Genomic DNA, 25,841 nt, shown 5'->3' with positions numbered 1-25,841 from the left:
ATGAAGACTGTAGCGTAGCATGTTATACAGGGTAAGCCCCAAGAGCTGCAGACTCTTCTCTTAGGGGGCTTTCACGAGTTTGGTCCAGTCTTTACAAACAGAATAAAGTGAAAAGCTACCAAAGATTATGGTAATTATATAGGCATAATGAATATTCTATGAGGTAAAAACAAATTACCAGAATTTGCTACATAATTTTAGGAGGAAACACTACTTTAAAATTCACCATTAAGGTGTTATTATAAGCTGCAACTGAAACAATTGCCTGATTTGATTAAATATTTGCAGCATTCTCCTACTTTTCACAGATTTTGATGGAGGAGTGTTAGTGGCATAGTGCAGGTGTTTTTCTTATATTCAGTAATAGTTTATATTTTGGAAAATAGTAACTGTTTAAGAAAACTCTGTAAAGTTAGTGGATGGAGGATATAAACCCAATGCATACATTGAATGTCATAGTGTTTTCTTGATTTATTTAAATAGGATAAATCAAGTGATTTTTTGAAAGGTATAATTTATATGAAATTTATAGACATTCAGCAGGCTATTCACATGGTAAAATACTATTGTCATAATTCCAAAAAAAGCGCAATCTTATATTTTTGTCACTACCAAAATGAAATATTCTTCTTCAGGCACAGTAGATAATTTATTATTATACATTTGGGGTGTTTAAAAATTTATATTTTCTTTCAGAAACACTATTATTTCTGACTGACTGCTTGGGCTTTTACAACCAATACTGTCATTAGCAAAAATAAGTATGGCACAGTATATAAGCATAAACAAAAGCAGGATGCATCTGAGGACAACTTCATAGGACAGCTCTCAAGAATTCACTTAGATAATTTAAAATTATTTTTGTTTCTGATGTTCTGAGGTGGCTTGTAATGACATAAGAGTTTTGTTGCTGTTGAACCTGGGTCCGTTGAGGACACTGCAGTTGTGTCTTAAGTAGGATGCCTTATAGAAACCAGAAGGTTATTTCTCACAGTTCTGGAGGCTGGAAAATTGAAGGAAAAGGCATAGAGTCCATCTGGCAAGGCCTCACTTTTCTAGTGTTATAGGCATGGTTCTGAGTCCCAGGGCCCCTGCTTAGGTTTCCAAGTCTGCCTGTTTGAGGGGGAGAATGGAACAGGGACATTTTGTTAGAAACCAAAAAGAGAGGGTTTGTTAAGAAAGGAATGTGTCCTTCCCCATGGATCTGAGTGGCCTAATTTTCAGGGCTCAGAGGCTTGTGTCCATTTGTTGGGTAGTTTCATAGCACCCACAGCTCCCACATTTGTATATCCTGGGGTTTTTTTCTTGAGCACGCTACCCTGGATTGGAATGGTGTCCAGCCTTTCCTTAGTAATTAGCTTTTTCTGCAGGTTAATCTTCATGTTCCTCTGTGTAATTTCTATTCCAGTGCCATAATTAGCCCTTGAGTGTTGTGATCCCCCAAATCTTTTTGGGGTAGAGAAGGATGATAAATCAATTTTCAATAACATTTTTCGTGGTGACAGGGAGTGTAGCCTCTCCTCTCAAGGAACTTCATGACTTTCCCTACTTTATCAATTGGATGGAAAGAGAAAGAAGAGTGTTGTTGGTGTTTTGGTTTGGTTTGGTTTTTTTGATGTAGGAGGTAACTTGATTCCTTATATCATGTGGAGTTTAGTTTGAAATTGTCATCTATCCTAGAAATTTATAAGAGTGAAGGAAGTGTCACATTTCTTTGCCTCCTTAGGCATTCATCCTATATTCCTGCCCCTTCCCAGGCTCAGGCTCACTAGAAAGTAAAACACTTGGTATGGCCATTGTGTAGTGTATATTAGCTGCCAATCATCCATCTCACTTCTCTCCCTCTACTTTTCTTGCATTCAGTAGGACTAGAAGTCATCCTTGACTATCTCAGAAAGTAGAGTTTTCTGAGCATGTTTAAAGAAAAGAGGATTCTTATGGAAGTCATATGCTTCTTTTTAAATATTTATTTTTCGTGTGTGTGTGTGTGTGTGTGTGTATGTGTGTGTGTGTGTGTGTAGAGAATGTCAGATCCTTGGGAGTACGAGTTGTAAGGAGTAAGACACTTGTAAGCTGTCTGAATTGGGTACTAGGAATCAAACTTAGTTCTTCTGCAAGCATAGAACGTACACTCTTAATTGCTTTCCAGCCTCTTTATATTACAGTGTAAGACAGTGGGTAAATGAATGCCTCTGTCAGCTATTTGAAATTAGGCTCTAAAGACCCAATACCTCTTATTACCTTAAATACAGCTGGTTGTATGAGGAGATTCCACTATGCTATTTATAGTACATTTAGGCAGCTCTCTGTAGTTGACAGTGACAAATGGGCATAGCTTAGGGTTATTTTCATATTTATTGATCCATGCTAAAAAGACCAATATAGTTCTTATTGCAATATGTTACAGGTCTAAAAAACAATGGGAAAATTTATGATGAGTCAGTTACTTGAACTACAGCAAAACACATTAGAGTTTCTTATGAATGCAAGAATAAATACAATAGCTATCCTAATTACTAAGAGCATATCCAACAAAGTTACTATTTTATTTTCAGTTAGAGAAACCCAGTACTATACCACCTGGAGTAATTCTGGCTCCAGAGCTTTGTTTAGATACAGAGATTGCAAGCAAGTTGCCGAAGCTTTTGTTTCCACAAAGGCAAGGGGAGGAACAACATGAGGAGTAATTGATGGATAAGGGATGAGAGGGATCAAAAGAGATGGACTGGGAAGAATTTAATGACTCTGTGGCTTTACATCTGTCATGGTTTTTGTGCTACATTAAAGTTTCATTATTTTCACATTTTCTATTTTCATATTTTCCCATCCCCTTCTCTCTGCTAAATTTACCGAGTAATACAATGTAGATAATGGAGAGCGATTTCTGCAAATGTCATTGGCTTTGTTACTATAAATGAATAAAGTGTGTCAGTGGTGCATTTCCTCCAGAATGCATTCTCGATTAACGTTAAAGTATTGTGTACAAAACACACCTTTTTTTTTTTACAAAGTTACATAAAAAATAGACCATGACATAAAACCACAAAATGTAAGCTCATGTATATTTGCCCTTTTGTCCAACTTCATTTAATCAAATGGCTGCATCGCTTGGCTTTACCAACTGTGTTTTCTTATGAAATTTGGAATTTATCTAGGAATGTACCACTTGCCACAGGATATTTTTATTGTATGTTAATTTTAGTCATGGGATTAAATATATTTTATGTCTGAATATTTAAGCACACTTACTAGAATGATTTTCATCACTTACGTTTGTATAATTATTATTCTGGAATAAACATTTATTCAAATAAGGAAGAGTACTGATTCTGTTTGATTTCCATGACTAAATCATCATGTACCTTTATAAAAACTTGTACTTTATGGGCCTTACTTGTCACAGTGGAAATGACTAGTTCCCCCAGCCTCATTTTTTTCGATGCTACCTGAGGGAGTGACACAATTCAACTCAACTTGTGTTTTGTATTACAAAATAAAGCTTTGACCAATCCCTGAACAGCTAGCTACTGGGTCACAGATGTCAAGAATATAGACGGCAGAAGGGTCCTTGTGGATACAGAGAGGGGCAAAACCATGAACTTCTACTATGAAGTGTTATTATGAAGGCTCTAGATGAGAGACCAGGCCTCTCCCTGCTTCCACACATGGACTACAGACCCTCAGGAGGGGTTTAGAGACAAGGAGAAAGGATGCTACAGTCCCACTCTCAGGAGCTCATAGCCAGTCTATCCACTGAGACTCAAACCACCTTCCAGGTAGATTTCTGTAGAATACTGCATCCAGAGGCTACTTGGTAAGCTCCTTGAGTGGAGTGCACTTCTGAGGCTGTGGGTGCACTGGTGAAGAGGCTCACAACTATCCAGTACTATACTATACCTGCCTCTTGAGGGATCTCCTGAACTACCAGAAGCCAAGTGAATACCTCTGTGTTCAGTGGGGTTGCAAAACTGAGTCCAGGACATTGACCCTTCACAGTCCTAGGATGAAAACCATCACCCCCTGCCTGTGGTGGCATGCAGTTCAATTCTGTATCCATAAAGGTTAAGGCCTGGAAGGAAGCCAAAGATCATTATTGGGAAACTAGTGGAACCTGAGGTCTGAATGGTCCTTATTGGCATTAAGGGTCATTATTGGAAAACTGGTAGAACCTAGCTCCGAATGGTCCAGATCCAGGTAACGCATTTACTACTCAAATAACAACAACTAAACAAAACAACCTGCCCCTTGGGTCATCTTGTCTATCGCTCTAACTAGAACATCTTGGCATTCCATGATATGAAACCCTTAAGGTGGTAAGCATTAGCTCTAAACCTCTAATTTTCCTAGGAACTCCCTCAGTATCCTCAAGGGTGGATTGCTGTGAGTTCGAGGCCAGATGGTTTATAAAGTGAGTCCAGGACAGCCAAGGCTAACACCCAGAGACCCTGTCTTGAAAAACCGAGAGAGAGAGAGAGAGAGAGAGAGAGAGAGAGAGAGAGAGAGAGAGAGAGAGAGAGAGAGAGAGTGTGTCCAGGAGACAGCAGAAGCCAGCCCCTTGGTGTTTAGGATACTATAGGAAGTGTGTTAGTTCCTTAACCATTCTTTATCACACATACTTCAGTCAGGTAAACACCTCTAGTTATGCCTGGACCCCAAAGCCCCATATTATGTTGGGATTGGAACTAATCAAATAGTAAGATGCATTCCAATTCTGACTGTAAATGGCACCAATTTCTGCTCACCCTGGGGAGTCTCCAAGGAAAGGTTCCTGCTTAATATAATGAAAATAGCCCTGGGAAAATGTCCCATTGTAGATTCCTGTTGCCACATACAGCAGGTTAATTCCAGGAATGGTGATCAAATGTTACCAGGCCCTAGAGACTCCCTAGCTTTCTTGCATTAACAGCGTAAGCAAGTGTGCATCTTCTAAATGCAAACCTCACTCCTTTGCATTCTCATGTAAGGTGTTCATCTACAATGGAAAATAGGCCAGGGCTTGGATAAATCTAGATTCTGGGCTTCTCAGTTTTGGGTGAGCCATCCCCAGTTCCAACCCTCTGTTGGTGGGGGCATGCATTGTGGGCTCCACTCCAGTTAGAACCTCAGCCCCAGTTATCTGTGGTAAAAACCTTTAAGGCACTCAGTGCTCAAGGAGACACTGACCTGGTCAATCTGGAAAACCATGTTTCCTTTCTGGAAGCCCCGTTAGACTCCTTAACTGAGGTTGTTCTTCAGAAAGGAAGAGGAATGGAAGTCCTCTTTATGAGACAAAGAGGTCTCTGTATGACACTGGGAGGAGTGTGTTGCTTAGCCAGGGAGAGAGAAAACCTTCAGGAGAGAGAAAGATGTCAAGAATTTAACAACTCGTACCAATCTTTGTTTTCCTAGTGCCTTTGGTGAACTACTCAACTTATGGCCATGCCTGGACTATTAATTCTTTTGTTCTAGTTCTTACAATAGGATCCTGTCTGCTCACCTGCCTAGTTAACTATAGAAAACAGAGAGCAAGTTCTGCTAAATTGTTACTGCTGAGAGCATGATTAAATCCCCTGCCCCAAGATACATTCACAATTTGACTCATGCCCATAGAACCAGTGGGGAGTGTATGAGTCCATAAATCCTTAGCACAACTGACCCCATTCTGACCTTAGAAGCCAGCACGTAGGTCTCAATACCTGCCAAAATGAGAACAAAGACCTCCTCCTCCATCAAAGACCTTGACCATAGTCCCAGGATCCAGGAAAACTTCTAAATGTACTAACCTTGGTTTTTGGCTTTGGTAGTTTTGCTTTCTGCTAACTGAAGTGTGTCAACTAGGGTATTTATTTTTTATAATTTTAATTTTTTTGTGCATAAGAGATTTAGTAGAGTGGTGAACTTAGTCTGAAGTCTAGCCTCTGACTACTCATGATGTAATGATTTTAGTTAAATCCCTTCTTTTTTCTTGAGCTTCAATATTCTCTTGCACCAAACAACATAAATATATTTGCTTAGGGTTCCATGCATGAAAGTGTTTGTAAATGTCAGGGAGGCCCCAAACTTAAGATATTAGACTTCTTATAAAGCTTGCAGGCCATTATTGTGATAGAGTATATTAAAGCACTTGCAATTAAAATGTCATGCCAGCAGAGACCTTGCCAGAATATCTTACACTGGACTCCTTTGAAAACTGGATTCCAGCTGGACTCCTGTCCTTGATTGACAGTACCATGCTTGGAGCACTACATAGTCCCACGTCAGTGCTCCCACTGTGTTTTCACAAGCCTGCTCATTGTTAATTAAAGCGAGCAGAGTGTCAGCACTTATTAGACTAGACTCCGGACAAGCCTGGAATGCTGAGATCTAAAAGGGATTTAAAATTTGCACAAGGTGATTTAAAACACATGGGCTTGGAGGTTTGCATACCTTTCCTTCCTGAGGAGGAATAGAATGTAAAATAGGCCTCTTTCCCAAAGAGGAAAAAAGGGAAGAGAAATATCCAGCCTTGCTACTTCTGATGGGCCTGAGGACCCATTAGTGCCACTGAAGGGTTTAGACTTTTATCCCCATGAGACTTACAGTCTTCACTGAGCTGGAACAAGTGAGAAAGGATTTCAGAGAGAACAATGCTATAGCCAGAATGCTAGAGCTAGCCTAATCTGCATGGTATGTTTTACTTTGATCACCTTTTTAAAACACAGAAAGGAGAGAGCCCCTCCCCGTGCTTTTAATCTAATTGAATGGCACAACTTACCTCCTGAAAAAGGTATTGACAGCTTTCCATTTCTTTGATTTGTTTAACTAGTAGGCTCTCTTGACAAGAGGGATTGTTTCCATACACTTTCAAAGGTGGGTGTTAAAGAATAGGAAGAGCAATTGTTGTAATTCTTTACTATGCCTTTCAGTTAACAAGTTTTCAGCCCTGTCTGGAAGAAACCTGGCTTGTTCACTCACCTGCTGACTGTGGGCCATCAGCCACCATGTAGGCATTAAGTTCCCCTGTTTTAAATTTTCGTGAACCCAAACTTCTTGAGTCCTTACAGACAGAAATAAGGGAAATTTCCCCATTCTTCTTTAAGGGAGAGCACAGTCAATTTTTAAGATTCTACACATGAAGAAATTATACTTTTGTCCATTTTAAATGAGTAGAAGAAACTGAACAACTCTAGACAGTTAAATAGAAAATCTACATCGATCAATATGTATAAGAATCTTTTGGGAACATTAACATAGGACTTAACATTGACACAGGAGTTAACTCCAATTTCTACAAGTCCTGTGATGGTATTTAGATATTATGTTGAAAATGTAAAGTATACTTGAAAATATTAGATTATGGTTTATTATGTTAAAATTACAATGAATGCATTTCTACTGTCTGGATTATGTGAAAATATCATTGTTTAACCTGGCAAAAATTTATATTATATATATGGATTTGTTTGTGTATATGTGTGTGAGAACTGTTTTATGCAATATTGCTAAAGTTGATCATAAATCCTTTTATGCATTAATTGCACTGAATAGGCCAGGCATGCAATAGTTCTTTGCAATGTTTCCAATCTTCAAAATGGTTAAATAATCTTTTAACAATTCTTACCTACTCTTCCTATTTATAACAACTGAGAGAAGTAGAGTGGATCTGATGAAGAGACATTCATTAATAGAGAAGTTACGGGGATTAGAAAAGTCTGAGCAAAAAGCATGGATGGCATTTAGTATCCAAGTCTGATCTCAGACAAAATTAGCAAGGGCTGCAGTGAAGTTAAAGCCTGCTGGTTGCAAAATTGGAAATTGGTTTCCTGGGGCTCTCTGTAAACTCTTCATTACGTTACTCAATCATGGTTCATTAGCAAGTTAACAGACAGAGGACCAATGCACACTGGGATACGTGTGGAGTTAAGCCTTCCGTCTCCTTGAGCATCACTTAAAAACTTGAATGTCACAGCAGATTAGACATCGCATCAGAAAGCGTTCTCATCCGGTGCTGCACACGGTCAGCAGCAGATCATATCCACTTAACCTCTAAATACTGTCAGGTATTTTTGTTTGGTCATGTGTGCATTTCATAGAGCAACAAAAGCTTTAATTCAAAGTGACTCTGATGGAACAAATAAAAAATCTCAAAAGGCATCCGAGAAAGAAACAACTTGGAGAAACTCAGTTAAGAGACTCGACTAAAGCGGATTTAATGGGTCCCATTAACTTGGAACTAATTCACTGGAGGAGAAAAATCCATAGGGACATTAGAGCATTTAAATGTGTTTCTGAAAATGGCTGGACAAACTGTAGCCTTGTTGCATGAAATAGTTTCATTCAACTTGAGCAAATGGCTTTGACTCTCAACTAAAGCAATTCATGTTACATAGTACGTATTCCAGGAAAGGATGTTTATTATCTTATACTAAATGAAAACAGTAACAGGAATATGGAAGTGACTCTGGAAGATGCACTGGGGCTTCTGGTGAATTCCTATTTTTGGTTTACTAGTCATTTTTATTACTTAGAGGATATGTTATTAGCTATTGTTTAGTTTATTCATTACTCATATCTTATGCGTGTTTTATACTTGGAGAGTGTTTCCTGTGGAGGAAATACAGCCCATTGAGTATAAGAATTGGATGTGATAGAAGGGAAAAAGACACCTAGGAATGATTGTATATGCCTTTTAAAAGTTTACTTTAGTAATACTTAATCTTCCGCAATAAGCATTGAAACAAAAATATTACTTTACTTAACCTATGTTTTAATAGGAGGGAGATATGACAATGACTTATCTTGGCTTTTCTTTGATATCAAACGCTTTGCTTTCTCATTCTACTTTATTTTTAGTTGTGGGTGTGTTTTGCATGTGTTTTATAATTTGTAGGTCAATGTTATTTAGTTTTATGTAAATTAGAGAATTTTATGGAATGACCTACATACTGCCAGCTAAGGACACAACCTTTTACTTGGCCTGATGCATTGCAATGTATTGATCAGAATGAAGTGATCATTTAAAAAATTTAACCTCCTACCGAAGTTTTGTTTAATAGCAAGAAGTTAAGCAATTATTCTGTGTTCCCTTATGGTCAGGCTACAGAATTTCACTGCCATAGAGTCTTCCTTGACATTACTAAAGGGCTGTAGTAAGTCCCTTTGCAAATTGCTCCATGTAGGACTATCGCTGCTGTGAAGTAAAGTGACTTTTTTCTTTCACTGCATCTAGATTAAATTACAAGGACAGAAGTGGCTCAGGAGGCCAAATTAGGAAGACTCAGGGGTCTGAAGTAGTATGGCTGTGAGCATTCTCCTGGCTTCCATCGAGGAGGATTTGCAGGTATCTTCTGTGTTGGCCCCAGTTTAATCTTGATGCTAAACAGTCATTCAGATTGCACTGGATAGAGGCTTGAACTGGCCCTGAGGCTGGTATCATACATAGGATGTCTGGTTTAGACTGTTAGTCCTTGACTCTAAGGAAAAATCCTATATCCTGTTCTCTCCTCCTTTTTACTTATTGTTCTCAATTGCTCTATTATCTTCTCGCATTCTTTTTTTCCCATGAGGCAATTCAATAGCACTACAGTTTGGCTTTTATTCTGTTTTGTTTGCTTGAGATCGGATCTCGCATATCTCAGGGTAGGCACAAGTTTACTTTGTTGTGGAGGGTGCCTTCAAATTTATGATTTGCCCACTTCCACCTCCCAAGTGCCAGGATTACCAGTGTGCTCCACCACACCATGGATAATTTGTGCTCTGGTATCAAACTTGGCTTCCTGAATGCAAAACAAGCACTCTACCAATGGAGGCACATTACCAGTCCCCAACACCATGAGTTGAAAATACTTTCAAATAGTAAGGCAGCACTATCTTAAAAACCCCGTGTGCATATATAAGGGTGATGTCTTTATATTTGGCACTATTTTTTTTTAGAATATAAACCCTTAGGAAGCAAGAGATATGGAAGCTTTGATTAACTTTTATGTACATACAGCAGAGAGAGAGAGAGAGAGAGAGAGAGAGAGAGAGAGAGAGAGAGAGAGAGAGAGAGAGAGAGAGAGAGAAATGGGGAGGGAAGAGGAGATAATTTCAGTTTGAAGAAAGACAGGATGGCTGATGGACTCATAATTGTTGTCCTGATCCACCTCCCCCTCCCTAGAACTTGTTGAGCCAACCAGCAGGGGGCTCACAAGGCCTTTGTTTTAAGCAGTCAGACTTTTTCCTCAGGTCCAGAAGGCAAGGAGGGGGCTATTTTGGAAGTTTACCATCTTTGTTATCTAGCTCTACCCCCACCTCCCCCACTTCTGCCTCCTGCTTAGCAGGCAAACCCTTTCCTCATTTGCTATTTTCATCATTATTTTTCTTCAAGATGCTTTTAGGTACTAGCTGCTCTTTCCAAGCATTTAAAAAACAAAAACAAACAAATAAACAACCCCCCCAAACAGCAGCAGCAACAACAACCAAAAAACAAAAACAAAAAACTATTCTTCTCTTGTGCAGAGTGAAGAGTCCATACTTGACAACTCAATGCCCGAGGGAACGAACAGTGTGGCTGTCATTGCTCTTTAGTCTCTTGACATAATGCATTTATTAGTGTTACAGCTCTTGCTTGTGTGGTGGTACCACAGCTTGATGGATTCTGACCTAATTTTTTTTTTTTTTAGTAACACCTAACTTGCACAGAACAGCTACCTAATGAAACAATTGATCATCTTCGAAATCAAACCACACTTCCAATTAGTATGGATGAAGAATGCTACATCTTGATTGTGAAAATGTGTGAGATATAGAGCCAGTCAAAAATCCAGTGAAGAGGTAGGTATTGGGTGATAATAGTGATGACTATGTGGTTCAAAAAGAATTGGGTTGGTGACCATATAAAAGATTGGATGGGAATCGGTTGCTTAAAAATGCAGCATTTGTTGAGAAGTTGTTCATACACAGCTTTCCTATCACTCTAAGAGGAAAACATGGTTGTGAATTATACACTACATATATATGCATATACACATGTGCATATATATATACTTTCTATACTTTCTATAGTAGGATGCAGAATAGCATGAGAAATTACAGATGAGCAGTAGCCAATCTTTTTTAAAGAAAGCATAACTGAAGTAGGGAGAAGGAGCACTGGTTAACCAAAGCTCAGTATACATATGTGAGAAGAATCCTTAGGCAACCCACCACCTTTAAAGCAACAAATAACTAAAGAGGGCAGTGGAGGTGGCTCAGTGGACAAAGGTACCCAGCTTCAAGCCTGACAACTTGACCAAACAGTACAGAGGTAGGAGGGTGGGGTCTGGTGTAAAGTTAGTTCCCAACAGAAAAGTAGAAGTAAGCACGCCAGATTGGGGGGTTTGAGTGAGGGTGGAGGAACCCAGGATAAAGTGCGCTTGTCTGGGTCTTAAAAGGCTCAAGTTCTCAACTCGGTTCTCATTTTTATTTCGCTTACTACTTTCAGCTTATTACTTATACTCAATAGCTTTGAGATTCATCTTCTGTGAAATAAATGAAAATGCAAGCATTTTCTAAGTTGTACCACCATCTTAAAATGTGATTCTATGATGTCAAAGCCTGCTTCTCACCTAAAGTTAATCATACTGTTGAAAGAACAAACTTGCTTATTGAACATTAGTCTTAAGTTGAAAATTGCGGGAGGGGACTAAGGGGAAAATGGGAGGGAGGGAAGAATGGAAGGATACAAGGGATGGGATAACCATTGAGATGTAACAAGAACAAATTAATAAAAAAAGAAAGAAAGAAAGAAAGAAAATTGCATCGATGGCCCAGTTAGTAACTTAGCAGCTTTAGCAACCAAATAAACTGCGGAAAAAGATGAAAACACATTCTGTTACAATGCTTTCTTAAGCCAGGTGTGGTGACACACAACTTTAATCCCAGCACCTGGGGGGCAGAGGCAGGTGGATCTCTGAGTTCTAGGTTAGCCTGGCCTACAGAGTGAGTTTCAGGGCAGCCAAAACTACACAGAGAAAACCCTGTCTTGAAAAAAAAAAGCTTTCTTGCCAGGCCAGTGGTGCACACCATTAATCCCAGCATTTGGGAGGCAAAGACAGAGGCAGGCAGATCTCTGAGAGCTTAAGGCTAACCTAGTCTACATAATGACTTCCAAACTAGCCAGCCTGGATACATAGTGAGACCCCTCCCCTGCCTCCAAAAGGATATATATTATGATGACAATAACAACAGAACAGAAAAGTCACCTGGACAAGGCGGGGGGGGGGGGGCTATACTCATTTGAGATTTTTCTTAGCTATATTTTTAAATATATTATATTAATTTATTTGTATTACATCTAAATTGTTATCCCATCCCTTGTATCCTCCCATTCCACCCTCCCTCCCCTTTTCCCCTTACTCCTCTCCCCTATGTCTGTGACTGAGGAGGACCTCTTCCCCCTGTATATGCCCATAGGGTATCAAGTCTCTTCTTGGTAGCCTGCTATCCTTCCTCTGAGTGCCACCAGGCCTCCCCATCCAGGGGACGTGGTCAAATATGGGGCACCAGAGTTCGTGTGAAAGTCAGACCCCACTCTCCATTCAACTGTGGAGAATGTCCTGTCCATTGGGTAGATCTGGGTAGGGGTTCGAAGTTTACTGCACGTATTGTCCTTGGCTGGTGCCATAGTTTGAGCAGGACCCCTGGGCCCAGATCCGCCCGTCATAATGTTCTTGTAGGTTTCTAGGACCCTCTAGATCCTTCTATTTCCCCATTCTCCCATGCTTCTCTTACCTAGAGTTCCAATAGGATGTCCTCCCCTCTGTCCCACTTTCCTGATAAGTGAAGACATTCATGGGACATGTCCCTTGGGCTAGTGTCCAGATATAAGTGAGTATACACCATTTGACTCTTTTTGCTTCTGGGTTAACTCACTTAGCTATGTTTTAAAAGCTCTGTTCACACATAAACAGAAACATTTTGTACAAAAGCACTAAACCTCATTTTTACCTCTAATTGAGAAGACATTATACCAAGATCATACTGAAATTACACTGGAAATGAGCATGTTGTGTGTGTCCATCTCTTTAAAGATATGTTAGAATGAAGGCTTTCTTTATAACCACATCTCCTGTCTATATTTAAAAAGCATGAATTGAGAGACCATCAGGAATTACTTAGAGGAAAACAACTGAAAACTAACGTGTACTATACTGAACTGAGGTGGCAGGAACAGCAGCACAACAGCTTAATCCTCTTGACAAGCCCCGAATTCTAAGACAATGGTTGGCACTGCCTGATGAAATTGCCAAGTGGCCAGCTGCTGCAGCAGGGAACATTATACTGTGCTTCAGATCTAATTGATATAGAAATGAGGCTTCACCTTAACTCTTCAATATCCATTTCCATTTAGTACAAGGAACTGGTTATTATTATTATATCAAGATTGCATTTTAAAGGATAATACAGAGGAATGAGTGGAAAAGGAAACCCTTTTATTAGGAAAAGAAAGAAGAGATTTAAAAGTATGTTCAAAGGAAGTAAACCTGGAAGGTGACAGAAAAGGAAACTTGACTTTTAAATGAACTACAGAGGACAGAGGACATTTGACAGCATCAGATGCCCTAAAAATTATCACTAAGTTTCTCAGAAGCGGGATATCTGCATGGAGTGTTGAGAGGGCTTGTGACAGAACTCACATCTAATATGAAGTTTGTGGTGTTTTATATTCACCTCATAAATAGCCTGAAGGCAAATCTATGTGCTATTTTTCAAGTCAATGAATTTTGATTTTGACCCGTCTTAAGGTCTGATATGGAATTTTCCTTTTGTGGTATCATGTGGTGCACTAAAAGTTTTGGACTTATGAGCATTTTAGATGTTGCATTTTTCAGGGATGTTTGAGCTATAGTCTTTTTTACCGGATGGAATGAAGGGGAAACAGAGACAATATCTGAAATAAGAAATGTGATGGATTCTTATCAGGGTAATCTGCAATTCTTCACTGAGTATTAGAATGTACATAACTTTGTCTTTATGATTGGTTGAATCTCAAAGGGCATATGGTATAAAACAGTGCAGTCTGTGAGTACAATATGCAATGTGCAATAGGACTATAGTTTGTTTGCAATGTGTAAGACTTTTTGTGAAGTACTATGTGGGTTACTCTAGTTTATAAATAAGGCTTAATATATGTGCAGGGCAGACAATACCTTTAATTCCTCCCAAGATTTCTGAACTCCACTGCCTGGGATTTGTGACTGTTGTAAAAGGGACTTTGCAGATGTAAATAAGGTGATAGAATTGGAAATCAAGAGTTTATCCTGCACTGTGTAGGCATGCCCAATCTAACCACACTGCTCCAAAAAGACAGACAGCAGTTTTGATGGTCAAAGAGATGAGATGGATGTAGAATTTAGAAATGAATTCAAAAGGAAAATCAAGGGTAGTTTTATTCAAGTGTAAGAGAAAACCGTGCATATTAGGTGAAAATCCCAGCAGCCAGCAGGGCAGAGAAAGCCAGCCTTTTAAAAGTAAGGCAGGGGAAGAAAACAGACAGCTCATGTCAATAATAATTATGGGAGAGGCCATGAATTAAGGAGGGAGTAGGGGCCATAGCAGGCATTGGAGTAGGGAGAGGGAGGGGTAAAATGATGCAAATACAGTACTCATGTATTAAATTCTTTTAAAAGCCAAAATTGTTAAACAGGAGCTTCAGCAGCTGTAACAGAAGAGTAGAAAAGGAGGAGGAGGAGGAGGAGGAGGAGGAGGAGGAGGAGGAGGAGGAGGAGGAGGAGGAGGCTCCCAAGAATAGAAATGTGCCAGTGTTCAAAGCATCCAGCCTCATGGGGGCATGTCATCTGTTTACATTCTTCGTCCTTCCGTTTTTAACCCACAGACTTTCATCCTACGAATGCTCTGTTCTTTATGTGATTCCAGGGGAAAGAAGAGCTTCCCGTCTTGCTTTGCAAACAGGCTTCTTCCATATGTCAATTTTGCTGCAGCCCTTTCGGTTCCTATTCTCAATAAGACATGCTAAACCTTTCCAAATCATGAAATTTGTACAAAATGTCTTCTTACCAGTCGCCTATGCAACTGATCTCTTCCTGCAAAGGCCCCTTGGGAAGTTGTTTGTTTTACTGTTCTTAGGAGAATGTTGTGTAGCTAGGTGGTGTGTGCTTTTAACTCTAGCGTTGTCTAATCGCCTATAGAATCTTGATTATTGATTATCTACCATGAAAAAAATATAGGTTTTTAAGTTCTTAATGTAAAATTCTTTGCTTTTATGGTTGTTTTCTGTCCCAGTTTATATTGCCAATATTGTAACCATCTTGGCGGAAGTGAAGGTTTGTTAAATAAGACATTGTGCCCCTCTCTTTGGCTGTCAGGTCATTTAAACAGTGGTCCCATGGCATAGGAATTTCCCCAGGACTCTTAAAAAAAAGGAAAGTGCTGAAGATGGTGCCAGCCAGAGGATAAACTTGTCTCCTCTGTGAAGAGATTTCACACTTTCTGACAATTTGTGACTCTGACGTTCGGGGAAGACTGGAGCTAAAACTATGATTAGCTAATAATATTTGAGACCAAACATTGACCAAAACTTCTTATTTATTATTCTAGTTTGGTTTTCTGTTCCTGTGACAAAACATTTGACTTACAGGTTCCAGTCTACAATCAAAGGAAACCAGGGCAGGAGCTCAAGGCAAGAACTTGGAAGCAAGACTTGAAGACCATGAAGGAACACGGATAAATAGCTTTCTTTCCGTGACTTCCTCACCGTGCTTTTTTATGCAACCCAAGACCACTTTCGCGGGGGTGGCACTACCCATAGTGGGCTAGGCCCTGCCATATCAATCATATTGCAGGCAATGCTACACAGACATGACCGTAGACCAATCCAATGGAGACATTTCCTCAACTGAGTGAGGCTCCCTCTTTCTGGGTGTGTCAAGATTAGCCATTTTGGAGGACTTGGAGGAAGAAAAGAGGAGGAGAGAGTGTAATCACATTTTAATTAGAAAATTGTTAATCCCCCAAACCAGTCAGCTTAGTATACATTTCTTTGTCCCTTTTAGAAGTCTCATGTCAGTATCGACAGTCAGACTTAGATTGTCACTGTTGCCCCTAACTGGTGCATTGAAGACAGGTGGGTGACCCCCTTATTAGAGTGGCCAGAACCAAACACTTACCCTAACAAACTGCAACAATGAATCTGACTTCAGAGAAGATTAGAACAGAAACTTTGGCCCTATATCTTCTTTCTGTTTCTTTCTTCCCTTTGTTTCTGTCTTGAAGTAGGGGAATTACTGGAGCTGGAGAAAGGAATGGGGCCTCTCATTCAAGAGTTCGGATGACTCTCCTCTCAGTCAGAGAGGCCACGATTCCAGCACAATCGGTATTTCCTATGAAGACTGTATGTACATGGGGATGCCATTCCTCTTGTGTTTTCAGAAAAGAATATTAAAATAACAATGAGCCATATGACCTTCTGTAAATGATGTTTTGAACTCCACTGTACTATCTCTCCTTGAACTCTCCCACTCTCTCTGCTGCTTTTAAGTAGCCTCTCTTTCCTGTCTGTTCTTGTAAGTGTTGGGAGTTATCTGATCTCTGCCTCATTCTGTTAATTCTTTCTCTGACTCTTCACTTTGTCTGCCTCTCAACTAGAGGTCATTTGTTTGGGGTTGGAGGTGTTTACTAAAGTCCAGCCAGAGGGAGTGAAGGTGTGTATTCGAGCCAGACCACATAGACCTAGGTCTTTGGATGTGGTTCCTTGCCAGAACAGCCATGTTGCTGGATTAAAATTCCTCCTCAACTTTCCAATAGGGCCTTTCTCCTTTACCAGCTATAAGCCTTCCATTTTCTGAGAATCCCACAAACAAGACTGTAAAGTTTGTTCACAGTAAAAGCATCCTAGCACAGAGAAAGAGATATAATTATATACATCCAGAATCCCAAACTATTACACAAGAAGAAATGAGAAATATAGCTACTGTACAAAATAGTGTGGATTCCCATTCAAACTAGTACAACCACTTTAGAAATCTATCTGGTGCTATCTCAGAAAAATGGGAATAGGGCTTCCTCAAGACCCAGCTATTCCACTCCTTGGAATATACCCAGAAGATGCTCCAGCACACAACAAGAAGATTTGCTCAACCATGTCCATAGCAGCCTTGTTCATAATAGCCAGAACATGAAAACAGCCTAAGTGTCCCTCAATAGAAGAATGGATAAAGAAACTGTGGTACATATACACTATGGAATACTACTCAGCTATTAAAAACAAGGAATTCCCGAAATTTGTGGATAAATGGATTGAGCTAGAAATGATCATAATGAGTGAGTTAACCCAGAAGCAGAAAGACTCAAATGGTATATACTCACTTATAACTGCATATTAGCCCAAGGGGCATGTCCCACGAAAGCCTTCACTTACCAGGAAACTGAGACAGAGGGGAGGACATTCTAGTGGGACTCTAGATGAGAGAAGCATGGGGGAATGGCAAAGTAGAAGGATCCAGAGGGTCCTAGAAGCCTACAAGTAGAACATTATGATAGGCAGATTTGGGTCCAGGGGTCCCGCTCAAACTAAGGCACCAGCCAAGGACAATACAGGCGGTAAACCTTAAGCCCCTACCCAGATCTAGCCAATGGACAGAACACTCTCCACAGTAGAGTGGAGAGTGGGATATTACTTTCTCACATACTCTGGTGCCTCACCTTTGACCATGTCCCCTGGAGGGGGAGACCTGGTGGCACTCAGAGGAAGGACAGCAGGTTACCAAGAAGAGACTTGATACCCTATGAACATATACAGGGGGAGGTAATCCCCCTCAAGAACAATCATAGGGGAGGGGAATAAGGGGAAAATGGGAGGGAGGGAAGAATGGGAGGATACAAGGGATGGGATAACCATTGAGATGTAACAAGAATAAATTAATAAAGAAGAAAAAAATGAAAACAACAACAACAACAACAACAACAAAAAAACAAAATAATGTGGAGGTTATTGAACATAAGCTTATAGGCTGAAAGTTTTGTGCATTTGTATTTGAACATACAATGATGATGAGGCAGATAGTATTTTTCTTGCTTTATTATGAGAAAGCTTAATGTTGAAGGTCTTAAGTAATAAACCATGGGTCATGCGCCCGTAGTGTAGTTTGCAAATTCAAATACATCTGATTTTAGGGTCTGAGAACTCTGCAGCCCTTTCAAGGTAACCTGTTACTTCTCTAATAAACGTTCATCTCTTCTCTTCTACTGTGGCAACTCTTTACCCGCTAAGCAAAGCTTTGATAGTAGATGCTGAGAAGCTGAGAATGATGGACAGTTTCAAAGTTAAAGAAAGGGCTAGAGAGTATCACAGTAAACAACGACACTGTTTCAAGGCACCTATTCACTTTTACCGAATAATTTCAAGGAATGTGTGGTCATGTGACGTTTCACCCTCCCAGGTCTGTAACAATAAACAATTTTCTATACCACTTCAATATTATTATCGTACTTATCAGAGTTGTCTAAAATAAGTCACTCTCCAGCAAAGGTGAAAATTTCCCAATTGTTCTCAAACTGTGTCTTATGGATCACACAGTTTCTTTCACTGGAATGTTCTTCCTCAGCTTTGCTTTGCTTTTAATAGAAATTATTTGAGGAAATATGTTTAGGATGTAGCATGAGTCACTTCATGAAGTGGTCATATGGTTTTCCTCATGTTATGCAATAGAATTTATGGTGTCTATTTGAGGCTTGTAACATATTACGAGAGTCACAATAATAAAATTATTACTATACTGAAGATTGCATAGCTGTCATCTCATATAATTATTTTTTGACAAGTTAAATTCTGAGTAGCTGAAATCTCAAGTCAATCCAATTTCATTGGTTCTACAATTTCATTATATTTCAAGAATTAATAATTCGATATATCTGCTATTTTTTTTTTTTACCTAAGTCCCTCTATTTCTTCTCTCCCCAGCTCACATTGTTCCTAAACACTAGCATTTTAGTTTTGGGTCTCCTCCTCTCCTCTCCTCCCTTCCCCTCCTCTCTCCTCTTCTCTTCCCCTCCCTCTCATTCTCCCCACCCTCTCCCCTCCTCAACATTCTTTTCACCATCCATTCATCTGTTGAAGGGCATTTATGCTGTTTCCATTTTTGGCTATTGTTAATAAGGTATCTATAAACATTGCAGAGCAAGTATCTGTGGAGGAGGATGTTGAGTCCTTTGGGAATATGGCGAAGAGTGGTACAGCTGGCTCCATATGGTAGATTTATATTAAAATTTTTGATTTACCATACTGATTTCCAGAGTGGCTGCATTGCCATTGCCACCAAAAGTTAATGAGGGTCTCTCTTTCTCTACCTCCTTGCCAGCATTTATTTCCAGTTGTTTTAAGGGGTTTTCTTCTGGATCTTGAGGCCTATGTTTTCAAGATTCACCCAACATCAAAGTAGCTTTCAACTCTCTCAACTTGTTAAGAATCATTTAAGCAGATGTGAGTATTTGTAATTCTTATACACATAGTACTTGTTTTTTTCTTCAATATTGTTTAAGCATATAGGATCCAATGAGAAAATTAAAAAGGAGGGAGAAAGTTCCTACAGTAAAAGTAAAAAGGTCAACAAAACAAAAAACACAATCAAGTTCAGCATTTTCCTTGACTGTGAACTATTCGTTTGCTCTAGTCTTTTTTGAAAAAAAAAACCCACTTTCCTAATTTTGCCTTTTAGTTTAGAAACTTATTTAAACAAATCGTATATAATACTTAATTAGTCAACTAATAGGAATAAGTTCATCTTAGCAACTGACATTTATACCCTAGTTAAGCTTCAATTGGACAAGGATATCCACTTCATATACCTAAACAACATAATTTGTCTTTTAAAAAATGTTTCAATTTCAAAATAATCAATATTTAAAATTATTTCATCATACTTCTTATGAGTTACCTTTAATATTAAGTGTTTCAACTATAATTTTTATAAAATTGATAGATTATTCAGCAAACTTCTCCCAGATGATGACTGATTTTTCCCATTTTAAAGCCAATTTTTGCTGTAGCATATTTTATTCACAATGCAGTTTATCTGTCTTCACATCTAATTGCACAGATTTTATAATTATTACTCCATTCTTGTATTGCTTACTCTTGTCCCCAAAATCTCTTGTTGCTTCTCTCCTGATGTTCTTCTCCACTCAATATTCCCAAGAGGCTTAAAGTAAAAAAAATAGGTAATTTACATCTGGTAGGAAAGATTCTTCGAAGATACACGTGACAATTTCTCCCTTATAGCTTAGATATTCATCTGAATTTGTGGGAGAGTCATTTTCTTTAATTTTTATGAAAGCTACTGTATTTTTTTTTTTTGTAATCTCGGGAGCTGTTATGTCTCAGTAATTTGGCTAGCTGTAAGCTGCAGTGCAGATGTGAGCACACCAGATGGCTGTGATCCTATGTCCTATGAATTTGTAACAGACCTACTGTCAGAAAATGGAGAGCATGTTTTCCCTCCTATTTTCTTATGAGAAAAGTGTTTTCTTCCTTCCTTTTATAGTGTTCCCCTTATCTTTATGGCGGCCTTCTCTACAGCAGTTCTGTACAGGTTCTTTTTAATAACCCTCTAAACTACTCCACTCCTCAAAAATATTTTACAGCCATTTTCCAAATATACTTCCTGAGAGAAGCAGGTAGGAAATGGTGGCTTAAAGGGACTTATAAATTTAAAGTAGCTATCTTGTACGTGCATATTACCTTAACTTGTAAAATTTCTTGATTAGGGTATTAATATTTTAGGGCATATCTCTCCAAGTGTTCTTTTGAAATATTTAACTGTTGAATGCCTAGTGATATGTAAAAAAGTATTTCTAAAGTTCCTTGTATTATTTGCTTCATGTTTATAGTTCTATGCATGATTCAATTCTGTTTATATTAGTTACAGAATATATCTTTGTCTCATTGAATAGAACTGAAAGTATCCTTGCCAGTGACATGTAGTTTAAGGTAGGGACTCCTATATTACTAAATTGGAAGAACAGAACAGATAACTTCAAAACTGACATGGCTATAACTTTTAACTGGTCCTAGAGCTACATTGAAAAATTCCTTAGGATAAAAATTTATAATTCAAAAAAATTTAGAATTCCACATTGTATTGACAAAGGAAATACAAATATAATAAAATGATGCTTATAAAATACTAACATAGTAATTCCTACATAAAAATAAGAGCTTGGCACTATTTTACTTAAAAAGTTGCTTTAATTCTGCTATTCCACTTTTATGTTTATCACAATTCTCAATTCCTTTACATTGCTTACATATGCTTTGGGAATTTCTGCAAAAATTAATACTCATATCATTGAGTGCGTTAGTATTCCTCTAAATGTGCAGCACACACAAAAACTACTCTGTTTTCCTAAAGTAAGTCCCCCTCAGTCACAGTCATAGGGGAGGAGAGTAAGGGGAAAATGGGAGGGAGGGAGGAATGGGAGGATACAAGGGATGGGATAACCATTGAGATGTAATATGAATAAATTAATAAAATAAAAAAGCTAAAATTTATTGACCACTATGATAGTATGCAAAAGTTATGGGTGTTAGCAATCACCATGTTTATTTACTTACTGAGTAAATACTTACTAAGGTAGACTGTTCCAATTTACTGACAATACCAATTGAGGAACAAGACCTCACTTAGGATGTGGCTTCTTCTAAGAAAGAACTGGACAAGAATGCATTCTTATAGAGTATAGAAATATTTACATGATCTCACAAAATGAGATAGCTCTATGTGGCGAGGAAAATAAGCAGTAAAAAAGTTTACGCAATTCTTATGTTATTTGCATAGCTATTTGCATAGTCATGACTGGTAATGTTGTCAGACTACTGTCTAAATGCTCATGCTTGTACCTACCCGCCTGGAATGCTCTCAGCCTTGATCAGAGAAGCATCTTATTGCAGCGTGCGGCAGTCAATGCGGGAACTCATAACTGATCAATGTGCTGAGAGTAAGCGGTGCCCTAAATAGGACATCATACACACCACGTTCCCCTCCTCATCACCACCCGGCTCAGGGAACATCACTAAAAGGAGGCAAAAGAATATGAGAGCCAGAGGATGGGAAGAACTGCCGTGAATTGCTGTCTTCTCTTTGTGACACAAGATGCTCTCATGACTTCAGAGCACATCTGACACATCTGCCCTCTGTGGGCATCCACACTCATATATACAATGTCATCTTCTCAACACATACATGTGTACATGTAACTCAAAATAAATTTAAAACCAACTTTAAACTGCCATATGGAGTCAAAACTTCTTAGGGATGATATTGACCTGATTTTAGAAACTGCTCACAGGAAAATATGCATATATACTGGTAGATGCCTGTACTCATAGCACTAGAAAATCTAAGGCAGGAGGGAAAGGGCTTTGAAGCCATCGTGGACTACCTAGGAAGACCCTGTCAAAAATATTCACATTGTTGACTGTGACAAACCCTACAAGACATTTCTGCATATTGCAAACCTTATTTTGAAATGTGATGTGATTAGTTCTGTCCTGGGAATTCATAACTTCAATGAAATACAGAATGAATTTATGTACTGTGTTCAGATAAGAAGGTTATGTCTCAGGAGGTTCATGGTTTCTTGACTTTGTGCCGTTTGGTTAACATCAGTCTTCTCTTGATGGACTGGCAGTGTAACCTAAAATACTTATGCCTGTGAAGGGAAGTTACCAGGAGAAAGAGAGAAATAAAGAAAGAAGAGTGATCTTTTTTATTTTAATGTAACATATTTTCAAAGGAGATTAAACAAAAAATTATATATATATATATATGTGTGTGTGTGTCTGTGTGTGTGTCTGTGTGTCTGTGTGTGTGTGTATGTGTGTGTGTGTGTGTCTGTGTATATATGCATCTGTGCACTGTGTTTTTGTTCTGTTTTTCTTTTTCTTTCTTCCTTTTTTTCTCCCTAAGGAGTGAGGTCACAAGGGTGGTAACAGTCCTGGGATCACTGGAAAGTGGGTATGATTGTGGTATATTATTTAAAATTTCCAAATAATCAGTACAAATATTCTAAAAAAAGAAATAAAAATGAGAAACACATATAGATACAGAGACACCTATGTTCACACACAGAAAAAAAAAGAAACCAAAAAAAAAAAAAAAAAAACAAAGTCAGAAGCCATATTATATAAGCAAAGGACCTGTGGAATTTTTTTTAAGGAGAGAAAAAGAAAATAAGAATTCTCAATACAACATTATGAGACAAAAAAAAAAAAATCTCCAAAGCTGCCATTGAGGTCACTTTGTGTTGGCTGTCTGCTCCTGGGCATGGGGCCTCCCCTTAGAGGTGGTTTTGTTTCCTCAGAGAGACTCTCTTGGGGAAAACTAATGTTTCATGTTCTCAAAGCTGTATAGTTGGCTATCCAACCTTCAACACTGTCTCAGCACTCACCCTTACCAAACACTTCCACTCTGGTTTTCTTCTCTTGTGAAACCCATTTCCCAAAGTCTCTTGCCTTTCCTGCTCTGCAAGCTCAAACATGCCTTCATTTGCGTTCTCCTAAAACAAGTTTCTTCTTTTCTGTGTTCTACAAACACTTGCTTCTTGTGTCTCTTTCAGCTCTTACCAATTTATATCGCATATTGAGGAAGGAGGGCTAAGACTATGTTTCAAAATTACAACTGACTCCATCCATCAGCTTTGTCCTAATTCAAACTTCCTAAGAGACTCCAGAAAGTTCCTTGTGACTATAAAGCAAATGCCTTGTTAGCAGGAGGGAGCCAGTGGTTCTTGTCATTGCTTATTTATTTATTTATTTTTGATGTTTCATTTATTTATTTATTTATTTATTTATTTATTTATTTTGCCAAGAGAACATGAAGATAATATATTCATACCCAAGCCAATACTGCTTGTAAGAACAGTTAAAAGTATTTAGTTTTTTTTTACATATACATTTATATTATTACACAAAATACAATAAACTCCCTATAGCAAGAAGAAATAGGACACAATCAGGAATTATATAAATGTTACATTCTTAGTGTTTTGGCTATTTGTATTTGGCAGTCTTGAAGAAAACGTTTTTCCTATCTTGGTTAGTCTAAAATTCTGAATGTAAATCAATCTCCATCACATTTTGTCATTATCCACTTAAAACATCTATCTAGACCTGAAAACATCTTAAGGTTTTGTTATGCCTCTGGTGATTTTTGGAGGAGAGTGACTGAAAGGTGGGCGTAGAACAATTGAATTTGTTTCACTACAAGGGCCAGGAAAGCAAAACTGCCTTTCTGGCTTCATAGTAACTATGGATCATTAAAATATTCTTTATAGTAGCAAATATATGTGTGTATGTACATATATATGCATGCAAGCAAGCATATCTTGCTCTATAATGATGTAACCTGTTCTGAAACTTAGTGACATATTGAATTCTAAATCTTTAATAATCCAGTGGGAACTTAGCCTCTAATTACAGAGCCATCACTACAGGCTCTGGCGAGATGAAACTGGCTACTTGGGTTTAAGGTGGCAGTACAGATAAGGGCCATGAAACGGGCAGGCGTGGTCTTGACTATTACCTAGTGGATAGCAAATGTGTCAACACCCAACTATAGCAGCTTGTGGTTTTTTTTCCACTCTTGAGATCCTGGACATTGTAGGCCAAGAGGGAAGAAATCTTGGGTCTAGAAGAGTCATCAAGATCGTGGCATACGCCAAGTCTTGCAGTTCCTTGCTCAGGATAAAGCCTGAATGTTGGAAAGAGTGATGAGAATCACCACCTTGCCTTTTCTGTGTGGGTTTTAGTTAAAGGCAGTATTCCCTTGAGAGCATGATGTACTAAGTCCTCACCAAGATCAGCTTTAACCCACATGGGGTGTTTATAGAGGACTGGAGTTAACGCTACCCTTTTCAAGAGATCTTTTAAATCCCAGAACCACTTGTAAAGCAGGTGAAAAGGATGAAGACCCGCAGTTAGACAGAGAGTCTGGAAATAGATCAGAACAAAAACAGCTGAATAATTTACTGTTCAATCTGGAAATGAGAGAATTTAATGGTCATCATAACTTTTAATAAGACAACTATATGTTCCTCCTTTGGCAAAGAAGCATGCCTAAAGTTAACAAATGGCCTATATAGAAAGGCAGGCTTTTTTAGCCTTTAGGAAGGGAAAATTCAATAAATCACCAACCAACCAACCAGCCAATACAAACTTTTACCATATGAGAAAATAATTGCTTTCTTATAAGGTAATGAGTTTTGGGTCATTGCAGATAGTCAAGCAGAGAGCGAATGGTTACTTTTAAGGAGTAAGGCAGAAAAGATTGCAACATCTGATATTAGCTGGGTTAAATGATCTGTAAGGTTTTTCTGAAATATAACATTTTATGCTTCTAAGAATGTGCCAGAATTTATGCCTGGTTTGTGAAGCCATATTATTTTTAGGCAGTTTCTCATGTCCCATTTAACAAAAAATAAGGAAATAGACTATTTCTTGAATCACAGAAGAATAGAACTGGGCTTTTTTTTTTTTTTTTTTTTTTGTTCATGGAGACCTTTAAAATCCTTGGCCTCATAGAATCGAGAATACATAATGCGCTAAATTCCAAGTGATCTCTTTTTACTACTTCTTTTGTGGAAGCCGGTCTCATTTCTCATCGTGGAAGAAGAAGCTACCTTAGAAGCTGCTGACCCTTTTTGATCCCTTTACCTTGGAGAGCAGGGTCTCTCAATGTGCAGTCAAGGTACTGTTTAATTCAAACTAGCCTATGCTGAAGCTTAAAAAATTCTATTCCTGGTTTCACTCAGACTTAAGAAATCAGAACTTTGGGGTTGACCTGAATCTTAATACTAAGGAAATGCTTTCTGATGCTCTATATTCATATTAAATTGAAAAATGCTTGTTG

General features: G+C 38.5%; 1 long non-coding RNA gene across 1 annotated transcript; it reads left to right on the top strand.

Annotated features, from left to right (window-relative positions):
• The first annotated feature begins 9,221 nt into the window (after positions 1-9,221).
• LOC311581158 lies at positions 9,222-16,094 on the top strand. Its single transcript, XR_014773673.1, has 3 exons — positions 9,222-9,298; positions 10,623-10,773; positions 15,578-16,094. It is a non-coding gene; the product is annotated as an uncharacterized lncRNA (long non-coding RNA).
• The last annotated feature ends 9,747 nt before the right edge of the window (positions 16,095-25,841 follow it).

This window comes from Acomys minous, assembly GCF_964271855.1.
Source record: "Acomys minous genome assembly, chromosome: 13".
NCBI lineage: Eukaryota > Metazoa > Chordata > Mammalia > Rodentia > Muridae > Acomys > Acomys minous.
This window is presented reverse-complemented; position numbering and strand designations above follow the sequence as displayed.